Source organism: Macaca thibetana, chromosome 11 (assembly GCF_024542745.1).
Source record: "Macaca thibetana thibetana isolate TM-01 chromosome 11, ASM2454274v1, whole genome shotgun sequence".
Lineage (NCBI taxonomy): Eukaryota > Metazoa > Chordata > Mammalia > Primates > Cercopithecidae > Macaca > Macaca thibetana.
The window spans coordinates 91,175,847-91,188,858 of record NC_065588.1 but is presented as its reverse complement, the minus strand read 5'-3'; the positions used below and the strand labels follow the sequence as shown (position 1 = coordinate 91,188,858).

General features: G+C 45.7%; 2 protein-coding genes and 1 pseudogene across 3 annotated transcripts in view; 1 reads left to right on the top strand and 2 right to left on the bottom strand.

Annotated features, from left to right (window-relative positions):
* TMCC3 (transmembrane and coiled-coil domain family 3) overlaps positions 1–13,012 on the top strand; it is a 308,376-nt gene that overhangs the window by 35,182 nt on the left and 260,182 nt on the right. The window lies entirely within an intron of this gene.
* METAP2 (methionyl aminopeptidase 2) overlaps positions 1–13,012 on the bottom strand; it is an 817,888-nt gene that overhangs the window by 677,710 nt on the left and 127,166 nt on the right. The window lies entirely within an intron of this gene.
* On the bottom strand, positions 4,293–5,391 carry LOC126930344 (keratin, type I cytoskeletal 19-like; annotated as a pseudogene).

The following is a 13,012-nucleotide window of genomic DNA, read 5'->3' as shown; positions in this document are numbered from 1 at the left end:
ATGATCACGGCTCACTGCAGCCTCAACCTCCTAGACTCAAGAGATCCTCCCACCTCAACCCCCCGAGCAGCTGTGACTAAGGCACACGTCACCTTGCCCAGCTAATTTTTCTATTTTTTGTAGAGATGGGGTTTCACCATGTTGCCCAGGCTGGTCTCAAACACCTGGGCTCAACAGATTCTCCCCTTTTGGCCTCCCAAAATGGTGGGATTACAAGCATGAGCCACTGTGCCCGGCCCCTATCCTCTCTCTTGCTTCTCCTCTCACCATGTGATCTCTGCACACACCAGTTCCCTTTCACCTTCTGCCATGAGTGGAAGCAGCCTGAGGCCCTCACCAGAAGCAGATGCTGGCACCATGCTTCTTGAATATCCTGCAGAACCATGAGCCAAAAAAACAGATGTTGCTTTATAACAACACTAAATGGACTGAGACATATGACCTTGACACTTTTGAACAGTAGTATTCAGGCATTTTGTAGAATGTTCTTCCATTTGGGTTTGTCTAGTGTCTTCTCAGGATTAGATTGAGGTTATGGACTTTGGGGACAAATACAATTCAGGTGATATGCTGTTCTCACTGCGGCCTGTGAAGGAGTACATGATGTCAAGATGGCTTGTTACTGGTGATGTTAACCTCACTTAGTTATCAAGTCATGTCTGCTAGGTTTCACTACTGTAATGTTACTGTCTTTCCCTTTCCATCATTTATTAATAGAGAGGAATCACCAAGTCCAGCCCACACTCAGGGCATGGGGGGATTAAGTTCCACCTCTTGGAGGAGTATCAAAGAGTCTATGGACATATTTTAAAACCACCACAGTAATTAATATTTGTATTAGCATTCAGGAAGGAGATATTTTAAGGTTGTGGAAATAATGTTTCTCTATAAAGTTTCACAGATTGATTTTAGCTTCATCAGTGGATCTTGTTGGAGCAGTTATTACTATGGTGTTCTAATCATGATTTTCTCTTTTCTTTCTTAAAAAAAATTTGTAAACTGTTGAGTTCTGTATTAATGTCCATAATCCTGCTATTACCGAAAGTGCAAGAGCTGATCATTCCCGGGACGACTGAAGGCCATAATTTTTTTTAGGGCAAACATTTCTGCTCCAGTGAAATACAGGTGATTTTCTATTTTCCTAGTTCCTTCTACAAGTATTAATTAGAATTCTTTTGTAAGGAAGATCTGTCCCTTTTGCTGTATTTACTTAGTTACTTATTTATTTCGGTATAGGCTTATAGATACTTGATTTATTCTATGATCTTATACTACTATCCCTGTTTTTTTTTTTCTCTAATTTGTTCCAGCTTTGACTATTGGGAACTCCTTCAGTTTGGCTTATATGTCCATTTGACATGCCCCATCTTTCTTCTTTTTTCCTTTTTCCCCCTTGCCTTTTTAAAAAAGCACCTCCCTTGCTTTGTGGCATTCTAAGATGTCCAGGTTCATCTTGCATTTTCCTTGGTGCAGTTCAAAGGGGACAGAAAGGGCTGCTGGGTGTGCATGTAAACATAGGGTGGCCTAGAGTCAGCCATTTCTTCAAGGAACACTGGTCTCTTGGAGGTCATCTGGAGGATGGTACTTAGAAACCAACGTCCAGATACTAGGTGTGCTTCTTGCTACAGCGACATCACAGCTTCAAGGCTGCCTGAGTGGACAAAGCTGGGAAATATATGTGACATGTACACCCATCTATAGTATACATATATATATATATACACACACACCCCTGCATTTCTGTATCTGTGTGTGTATATAAAACAATGCTGGCCGGGCATGGTGGCTCATGCCTGTAATCCCAGCACTTTGGGAGGCTGAGGTGGGCGGATCACGAGGTTAGGAGTTCGAGACCAGCCTGGCCAATATGGTGAAACCCCGTTTCTACTAAAAATACAAAAAAATTAGCCAGACGTGGTGGTGCACACCTGTAGTCCCAGCTACTCGGGAGGCTGAGGCAGGAGAATCACTTGAACCCAGGAGGTGGAGGTTGCAGTGAGCCGAGATTGTGCCACAGACTCCAGCCTGGGAGATAGAGTGAGACTCTGTCTTAAAAAAACCCAAAAAACAAACAAACAAACAAAAATCAATGCCATGAGTCATACTGATATTGCAACATCACTTTTACTCAGTAACTTTTTGGAGAACATGATTTAAAATTTTTTTTTAATGATAATAAACTTGTACGGTTGATCTATTAGGATGGCATTTGGCCACAAGCAAGAGTTAGCCACGCAGGGGTCCACATTCCTCACAGTCATCCTTGGAATAAGTGGAGGCTGGCCTGGGCGCAGAAACCAGAACCATCCCCTTGGCCTTCCTGGCTCTTTCCCCATGGCCGCAGATGGCTGCTTTAGCAGCACTAAAGGCAGTGGAAGGGTCAAAAGGCTTCTTTTGTGTGATATGGTTTGGATATTTGTCCCCGCCCAAATCTCATGTTGAAATGTAATCCCCAATGTTGGAGGTGGGGCCTGGTGGGGGAGGTGTTTGGGTCATGGAGCAGATCCCTCATGTCTTGGTGCTGTCCTTGTGATAGTGAGTGAGTTCTCATGAGATCTGGTTGTTTAAGTTTGTGGCACCTCTGCTCCAACTCACTCTTGCTCCTGCATTCACCATGTGACATGCCTGTTCCCATTTTGCCTTCTGCCGTGAGTAAAAGCTCCCTGAGGCCTCCCTGGAAGCTGTGCTCAGGATGCCGGTGCCATGCGTGTACAGCCTGCAGAACTGTGAGCCAGTTAAACCTCTTCTCTTTATAAATCACCCAGTGTCAGGTATTCCTTTATAGCAGTGCAAGAATGGCCTAATACACTTTGCATAAACCTGTGTCTTTTTTTTTTTTTTTTTTTTTTTTTTGAGACGGAGTTTCGCTCTTGTCGCCCAAGCTAGAGTGCAATAGCGTGATCTCGGCTTACTGAAACCTCTGCCTCCCAGGTTCAAGTGATTCTTCTGCCTCAGCCTCCCGAGTAGCTGGGATTACAAGTGTGTGCCACCACGCCCGGCTAATTTTTGTATTTTTAGTAGAGATGGGGTTTCACCACGTTGGCCAGTCTGGTCTCGAACTCCTGATCTCAGGTGATCCACCTGCCTCGGCCTTCCAAAGTGCTGGGATTACAGGTGTGAACCACCGCACCTGGCCAAACCTGTCTTTTTATTGGGAAAGGAAGTCTTTCCCTGCTGACCTCCCTGTTTAGTGAGACCTGAGTTATACTTGCCTTTGACTTGTCACTGGCCAAAGAGAAGGAGAAAACCAAAGAAAAGGTTGAATCCTATCATGATTCACTTTCTGAGGCTGAGAGAGGGACCTGTCCTCCCTCAGGTTGGGTTCAAAGGGGACAGAAAGGGCTGCTGGGTGCGCATGTAAATGTAGGGTGGCCTAGGATACAGACTTCTTTTTTTTTTTTTTTTTTTTTGAGACAGAGTCTCGCTCTATCGCCCAGGCTGGAGTGCAGTGGCCAGATCTCTGCTCACTGCAAGCTCCGCCTCCCGGGTTCACGCCATTCTCCTGCCTCAGCCTCCCGAGTAGCTGGGACTACAGGCACCCACCACCTCGCCCAGCTAGTTTTTTGTATTTTTTAGTAGAGACGGGGTTTCACCGTGTTAGCCAGGATGGTCTTGAGCTCCTGACCTCGTGATCCACCTGTCTCGGCCTCCCAAAGTGCTGGGATTACAGGCTTGAGCCACTGCGCCTGGCCGGATACAGACTTCTTAGGAAGTTTTAAAGATTGGAGATACTTAGTGCTTACCTTCCAGGAGGAGAAACAGAGACACAGAAAGGTTAATACACTGGCCAAAAGTCACAGAGTAAGTGCTGGAGCCAGGGTTGGAAGTCAGGGAGTGTGGTTCCACAGTCTATAGACACACACTAGCCACAGGCACGTTGGATACAGTACACTCTGGGATCTGGACCTGTAGGAATGCAGGCCCGTGTTGAAAAGGTGCCAACTCCTCTGGCTCATTGTGGGTCCTGGCCGTCCACATTGCAGGGTCACTTTTTTGACTGAGATGTTTTCTGTTATAGTTGTCCCTTAGACAAAGTGAAGAGGTACCCCTGTCCATTACACCTTAATTCGACTTGGCCTTCTGGATCATTTTATATGTTGACATTTGCCCAAGAGGAGCCTGGGGATTGGACTGGAACTTTTCTTTGCTCTTTTTTTTTTTTTCCCCTCCCTTGGGCTATAAAATTTTACTGGCAGGTCAGGGGAAGAGCCAGGGGTAAGGGTTCCTTCCTTCCCATCCCCCTACCCAGGAGACGCGCTCTGAGGAGAGCAGAGGCCCCGGAGCCTGCCGCCTCAGAGGACCCTGGAGGTGGACAGGTTGTTGTAGTGATCTTCCTGGCCCTCGAGCAGGCTGCGGTAGGTGGTGATCTGCTCCAGGAGCTGCTGGTACTCCTGATTCTGGTACTCCTGATTCTGCCACTCACCTTCAGCTTGCACATCACCCAGCGGGGCTTTAATACTGCTGATCAGTGCCTGGATCTGTGCCAGCTGGGCTCCAGAGCACACCTCTGTTTCTGCCAATGTGCTTTCCAAGGGAGTTTTCATGCTGAGCTGCCACTGCAACTCAAGACCCTGGAGGGTGCACCGCAAGTCAGTGACCTCGGACCTGCTTACCTGGAGTTGCTCTGTGTGGCCAGTGACCTCCTGGTTCAGTTCTTCAGTCCAGCTGGTGAACCAGGCTTCAGCATCCTTCTGGTTCTACTTGGCCATGACCTCATATTGGCTTTACCTGTCACTCGGGATCTTGGCAGGTCAGAGTCGAATCCACCTCCACATTGACCTGGTCTCCCACTTGGCCCCTCAGGACATTGATTTCCTCCTCGTGGTTCTTCTTCAGGTAGGCCAGCTCTTCCTTCAGGCCTTTGATCTGTGCCTTCAGGTCAGTCCTGGCCAGGGTCACCTCATCCAGCACCCATACTTGGTTCGGACATCATCTGCAGCCAGATGGGTGTTGTCGATCTGTAGGACAATCCTGGAGTTTTCAATGATGGCACCAAGAATCTTGTCCTGCAGGTCCTCGATGGTCCTATAGTAGTGGCTGTAGTTGCGGGAGGGCCTGGGCCCCTGCTTCTGCTACTGGTCACGGAGCTTCACCTCCAGTTTGCTTTTGGCTGCCTCCAGGGCATGCACCTTGTCCAAGTAGGAGGCCAGGCGATCGTTGAGGTTCTGCATGGTGAGCTTCTCATTGCCCGCAAGCAGCCCGTCGGACCAAGCCAGGATGCCGCTGTAGCCCCCTGAAGGAGGACGAGGACACAGAGCGGGCAGAGGACATGGATATGCCACGGCCGCCGGAGCCCCGGTGCCTGCTGGGGGACTGGAACTTTTCTAGTGAGCAGTAGAGAGCGCAGTCCAGCTCGCACGCAGCCACAGTGCTGAAGGAAGGAGCAGCCATCAGGATAGTTATGTGCTTGTCCCGGCCTGTCACTACAAAGATTTGTGACCTCAGGCAAAGTCCTGAATCAGATGGTCTTAAGACAGTGTATCATCTCATCTGACTTTGATGGAACAGACATGCAGTCCCCCTTTTTCTGTCTCATTTCCCTCATCCGTGAAATAGGGGAACTGTGGGGGGCGATCCGGATAAACCTTAACATGCTGGTCAGAGGAGAGTGGGGCTCTGAACAGAGCTGGGAGGCCCCCAGTACTTCTCTCAGCTATCTGTTCCGTGTCTCCTGTCTGCTCCTTCATATGAGCTACAAGGAATCTCTGCAAAAGTGTAAGGTGGGAACTCAAACTGGGAGGGGTGGAGACTGAAGACAAGCCAGGAAGATATGTGCCGAGAAAGATGCCAGATGAACTCGATCTCAAACCCCACAGCGCGTTCTCTGTGGGCCCTGGCTCGCGTTTGTCAGTCGGTAATTTCAGAGTCAGCAGATCTGTTTCTCACATCTGGATGCCAAAAAGCAGGAAATCCCTGGTCCTGGCTGGGATCGGGGGATGATCTCAGATGTGGAGACAGGGCAGCAGGCCCTCAGATGGACTTCCAAGCAAGTCTTGTCCCCAGTAGGAGCCCATGATTCCTCTTTTCAGCCACTTGGATCTTTTGCTTTTTAGTTTTGGTGACTGATCTTCTGTTCCAGCCGGGGGAACAAAGTTTCTGCACAGAGGCTTGCTCCAGGATTCTCTTTCTTCTTCTTTTTTTAACTAGGGACTGCTGACGTCACTTCTCTTTTGTTTTCTTTTGGAATTTATTCCTGTTTGACAGAGTCCTTCCCTGGCCTGATGCTCTCAGGCATAGCTTGGTGGTTAAGCTTCCCCCTTCCCACTAAGTCTTATTCTCTTCCCAGACACAGGCACTCCCCACTTGGCTGTCTGAGTTTGGGATTCTACCTAATAGCCCTTTTGCCATTTGGGGCCTGGCCTGGTATCAAGTGTCTACTTTTAAAAAACAGCCTTGGGCTGGGCTCTGCGGCTCTGCCTGTGAGCCCTTCTGGAGACGGAGGCAGGCAGATGGCTCTGAGTCCAGGGGTTTAAGGCCAGCCTGGGCAACATGATGAAACCTCATCTCTTCAAAAATACAAACATTAGCTGGGCGTGGGGGCATGCACCTGTGGTCCCAGCTATGGGCGGTGGGGGCTCTGGAGCAGGAGGATTGCTCGAGCCTGGGAGGTGGAGATTGCAGTGAACAATGAGATCACTTGGACTCGGGAAGGGGAACATCACACACCGGGGCCTATCATGGGGAGGGGAGAGGGGGGAGGGATTGCATTGGGAGTTATACCTGATGTAAATGACGAGTTGATGGGTGCTGATGAGTTGATGGGTGCAGCACACCAACATGGCACAAGTATACATATGTAACAAACCTGCACGTTATGCACATGTACCCTAGAACTTAAAGTATAATAATAAAAAAACAAACAAACAAACAAAAACAAACAAAAAAAAGTCAGATAACAAATATTTTAGGCCTTGCAGGGTCATACAGCTTTTAACACAGCTACCCAGCTCTGCAGTTATGAGATAAATGCACCCATTGACAATATAGAAATCAATTGCACGTGCGCACGCGCACGCATACACATACACACACACACACGAAGAATGTATTACGTGTTAGTGAGACAGCCAGGTTGAAATGGCTCCCTGGCAAAACTCCAGCTGGCCTTTGCACTGGGAGGAATGCACACCGCGGGGGGGCCACAGAAGTTCACACCTTTTGCAATGGGGAGGAGCCTGGCCCCTCCTCTTCCTGTGTGGAACCTGGGATTCAAACTGCAAAGCGGGAAGCACACAAGCAAGGACTCTGGCTTTATAAGGGTCCCTGTTTCCTGTTTTTCCCTTTTCACCCAATAAAACTCTGCCTTATTCACTAAAAAAAAAAAAAAAAAAAAAAAAAAAAAAAACAGCCTTGGGCTGGGCTCTGCGGCTCTGCCTGTGAGCCCTTCTGGAGACGGAGGCAGGCAGATGGCTCTGAGTCCAGGGATTTAAGGCCAGCCTGGGCAACATGATGAAACCTCATCTCTTCAAAAATACAAACATTAGCTGGGTGTGGGGGCATGCACCTGTGGTCCCAGCTATGGGCGGTGGGGGCTCTGGAGCAGGAGGATTGCTCGAGCCTGGGAGGTGGAGATTGCAGTGAGCTGTCATCGCACAACTGCATTCCAGCCTGGGTAACAGAGCAAAACCCTGTCTCAAAAAATAAATAAAGCCGGGCACGGTGGCTCAAGCCTGTAATCCCAGCACTTTGGGAGGCCAAGACGGGTGGATCACAAGGTCAGGAGATCGAGACCATCCTGGCTAACACAGTGAAACCCCGTCTCTACTAAAAAATACAAAAAACTAGCCGGGCGAGGTGGCGGGCGCCTGTACTCCCAGCTACTCAGGAGGCTGAGGCAGGAGAATGGCGTGAACCTGGGAGGCGGAGCTTGCAGTGAGCAGAGATCTGGCCACTGCACTCCAGCCTGGGCGACAGAGCAAGATTCCATCTCAAAAATAAATAAATAAAAATAAATAAATAAATAAATAATAAAATAAAATAAAAAACAGCCTTTAAAACCTACATTTATTTTGATTTCTAAAGCAATACATGTCTGCTGTGTAAAATTTGGGAAGTAAAAGTAACAAAGAAGACAATAAAGATCCACCTTAATCCCAGTGCCCAGAGAATTAATGTTTCATGCATTTTATTTCACTTTCTTCTGGAAGTATGTATATACATGTGGGTATGAATATTTAACATAGTTGGAGCCATGGTTTATAACACATTTTGCTTTTATGTTCTCACTAACCCCTGTTAATATGACCCTAGCCATGTCTTTGAATTTTTTGAAGTTAAATTATGCTCTACTTATTTAATGATCATACACTCACTTTCTACCTTTTGTACCTATCATCCCTTCTTCACTCTCATTCCCCTGTCTGTTTTAGGATGATGAGGAGGAGGAGGAGGAGGAAGAGGATCAGTCATATAGAAACTCTTGGTATTGATACATTCATGCCTGTAGTGCTCTGTAAGGTTGATGCTGTTACTATCCTCTTATTAATGGATGAGAAAACAGAAGTTAAGGAAATTGTCCAGGTTGCATGCCCTAGTAAGGGACCGAACTGGATTTGAACTTTGACACTAGCTCAGAGTCTGGACTAGCCTCCCTTGATATTCTTCTTGTGAGCACTTCTTTTCTGGGTCGAAGATAACATGATAGCATTTTCCAGATTTTGTGGATAAAGCTGGGTGTTAGTCTTGGCCTGGCCACTTCCATCCTCTGTGGCCTTTGGTAAGTTATTTCACCTCTCTAGATCCCTTGGGCCTTTTTGGGTCCCAGGGTCTATGACTTCGTAGTGGAAAGAAAACAACAGAGACAACATTCAAGGACAGACCCAGAATGACAGGAACATCATTGTCTACTTGATTTCAGGGACACTTACATTTGGCTCTAAAAGACATTTCTGTGAGGAAGTTGGTTTTCTCTACACTTTACTAAGGCAGGAGCTAGGTGGTGCCCAGGAGAAGTCCCCACATGAGCTGTGAGGTTTTCTTGTGTGCTAAGTTAGAGCGGTTCTCACGAAGGGTAAGCCCCATGACATACTTCCCTTGAGTGTACTGAGGTCACAGAGCTTCTGTGACTCACCAGCAAGTGTGGGGAGTAAAGGGCATGTGTCCCTCCCTGGCACAGGCACCCGCCCCCTGCCATGTTGTGGCATGATCATTGAGGTGTGTGGCTGGAAGAATGCTCCAGCCAGCTAAAGTAGGCTTCTTTAGTTGCCGTGTGTGCTGCTGGGCGAGTGAGGCGGGCTGGGCAAGCCAGAGGTGACTGCTCTGCTTTTCCTGACATCAGTGATGGGACTGTCTTGCTTGGTGGCACAGATATTTTTCCAGGGTTCTGTCCCTCCACCCACTGACCAGAAAAAGAAAAAGAGAACAAGAAGACACTTGTCTTACAAAATAAAAAGTTTACCCCATGCAGTTTCCCTTCCCTTTTCATGTAGATGTTACAAAGCAAAAACACACCCCCACAGCGAGGGGTTTTTGAACTCGACTGGGTTTCAGCTGTCACCCAGGAAGCAGCCAGCACTGTACGTGGCCCTTTGCTTTACTCTGCAGGTGTTGGTGATTCTCGGGTGCCATGTCTGGCAGTTGGGTTTCTGTGCCAGGTCCTCTGCACATGGCTTTCTTTGTTCAGTGTTATTTCCCCTGTTTGCCAGGCTTCTCTGAGGAGATACTGACATTTTTTCTTTGTCCAGTTCTCTTATCCTAGAAACAAACCAAAACTGCACCTTTTAAAAATGTTTGTTTTCCTATGGTTGATTTGGAAAATATCTCGCTTTAGCCAGGGAATAGTACAGCTTTTGTTCTGTTAGTGAAATGATCTGGGGATTTTATTTCAAAGGATAAGTCCCTAAGATAACGAATGAGGGTTATAAGGAAGGGAACATGGTTATGTTTGGGAAGTGAATTAAATTGAATAGAGCAATGATGAAGCACTAAATGTATGTTAGGAACATACACATGTCAGTCAAGTTTTCAAGTCTCCCAAGGAAACTACAGTCATAGTGATGGTAATGATGATGTGTCGATAATAAAGATAATAACGTCAGCATTTGTTGAGTATTTACCATGTGCTGTTAATAGATAGTGTGCTAGTTTGAAACAACTTGGTTGTATGTATTATTTTTGTTGTGTAGGAACAAGAAACTGAAACTCAGTCTAAGTAACATGCTCAAGTCAGCTGGTAAGTAGGAATGCTGTGTTTTAGACACAGGTTGAGTCCACAGTTCCAACCCTTAACCTCCAGGCAAACTGCCTTCAAAATCATATTTTAAGAGATCTTGGGCCGGGTGTGGTGGCTCACGCCTGTATTTGCCACGCTTTGGGCCAAGGCGGGTGGATCATTTCAGGTCAGGAGTTCCAGACCAGCCTGGCCAACAAGATGAAACCCTTTCTCTACTAAAAATACAAAAATTAGCTGGGCATGGTGGCAGGCGCTTATAGTTCCAGTTACTTTGGAGGCTGAAGCAGGAGAATTGCTTGAACCCAGGAGGCGGAGGTCGCAGTGAGCCGAGACTGTGCCACTGCACTCCAGCCTGGATGACAGAGCAACACTCCATCTCAAAAATTAATAATAATTAAAAAAAGAGATCTGGGTATTTTAGCTTTGATTAAAAAAATAATAGATAGAGTCTTGCTATGTTTCCTAGGCTGATCTCAAACTCCTGGGCTCAAGCGTTTTTCCTGCCTTGGCCTCCAGAGTACCTGGGACTACAGGTGTGCACCATTGTGCCTGACTTACAGCTTTACATTTTGAGATACCCAAAGAAAGTGCTTTTGATAAATAAAATTGAAGAAGGAAATGTATTCTTTCTCTCCATTTTGTTTCTATCTTTGGATTGCCTATGACTCACAATGAATATGACTGGAATATCTGCCCTCTGAACTGAGCCCACAACTTTATTGAGGTATAATTTACATATCTAAAGTCCATCCATTGTAAATACATTGTTTTTTAGTGAATTTGTAAGAGTTGTGCAACCATCTCCATAATCCATGTTTAGAACATGTCCATCACTGCACAAAGTGGCCTTGTGCCCATTTGTGGTTAGTCTCTGCTCCCATCCCCAACCCCAGTCAACCACTAATCCACTTTCTGTCTTTATACATTTGCTTTTGCTAGAAATTTCATATAAGTGGAATCATTTAATATAGGGTTTTGTGACTGGCTTTTCCTCACTTAGCATATTTTTGACACTTATCACTGTTGTAATGTACATTGGTAGTTCCCTTTTATTGCTGACTATCTCATTATATGGTTATACCACATCTTGTTAACTCATTCACCAGTTGATGGACATTTGAGTTGTTTCTACGTTTTGACTATTATGAATAATGCTGCTATAATCATTTGTATGCAAGTTTTTGTGTAGACAAATGTTTTTATTTCTCTTGGGTAGACACCTAGAATTGTCATTTCTGGGACATATGGCAGATATATGTTTAACCTTTTGAAAAGCTGTTACAGTGCTTTCCACAGTGACTGCACCATTTAACCTTCCCGTCTCTGGGGTATGAGGGGGTTCCAGTTGCTCCACATCCCATTCTACACTTGATATTTTCTGTTGTTTTGATTATAGCCATTCTGGTGGGTGTGTAGTGGTATCTCATTGTGGTTTTAATTTGCATTTCTGTAATGACTAATGATATTGAACAGTTTTGCATGTGCTTATTAGCTGTTTATATATATATTTTATTATACTTTAAGTTCTAGGGTACATGTGCACAACATGCAGGTTCGTTACATACGTATACATGTGCTGTGTTGATGTGCTGCACCCATTAACTCATCATTTACATTAGGTATGTCTCCTAATGCTATCCCTCCCCGCTCACCCCACCCCATGACAGACCCCAGTGTGTGATGTTCTCCATCCTGTGTCCAAGTGTTCTCATTGTTGAATTCCCACCTATGAGTGAGAACACATGGTGTTTGGTTTTCTGTCCTTGTGACAGTTTGCTGAGAATGATGGTTTCCAGCTTCATCCATGTCGCTACAAAGGACATGAACTCATCCTTTTTTATGGCTGCAAAGTATTCCATGGTGTATATGTGCCACATTTTCTTAATCCAGTCTGTCACTGATGGACATTTGGGTTGGTTCCAAGTCTTTGCTACTGTGAATAGTGCCACAATAAACATACATGTGCATGTGTCTTTATAGCAGCATGATTTATAATCCTTTGGGTATATACCCAGTAATGGGGTGGCTGGGTCAAATGGTATTTCTAGTTCTGGATCCTTGAGGAATTGCCACACCATCTTCCAGAATGGTTGAACTAGTTTACAGTCCCACCAACAGTGTAAAAGTGTTCCTATTTCTCCACATCCTCTCCAGCACCTGTTGTTTCCTAACTTTTTAATGATTGCCATTCTAACTGGTATGAGATGGTATCTCATTGTGGTTTTGATTTGCGTTTCTCTGATGGCCAGTGATGATGAGCATTTTTTCATGTGTCTGTTGGCTGCATAAATATCTTCTTTTGAGAAGTGTCTGTTCATATCCTTCGCCCACTTTTTGATGGGGTTATTTGATTTTTTCTTGTAAATTTGTTTAAGTTCTTTGCAGATTCTGGATATTAGCCCTTTGTCAGATGGGTAGATTGTAAAAATTTTCTCCCATTCTATAGGTTGCCTGGTCACTCTGATGGTAGTTTCTTTTGCTGTGCAGAAACTCTTTAATTAGATCCCATTTGTCTATTTTGGCTTTTGTTGCCATGGCTTTTGGTATTTTAGTCATGAGGTCCTTGCCCATTCCTATGTCCTGAATGGTATTGCCTAGGTTTTCTTGTAGGGTTTTTATGGTTTTAGGTCTAACATTTAAGTCTTTAATCCATCTTGAATTAATTCTTGTATAAGGTGTAAGGAAGGGATCCAGTTTCAGCTTTCTACATATGGCTAGCCAATTTTCCCAGCACCATTTATTAAATAGGGAATCCTTTCCCCACTTCTTATTTTTGTCAGGTTTGTCAAACATCAGATGGTTGTAGATGTGTGGTATTATTTCTGAGGGCTCTGTTCTGTT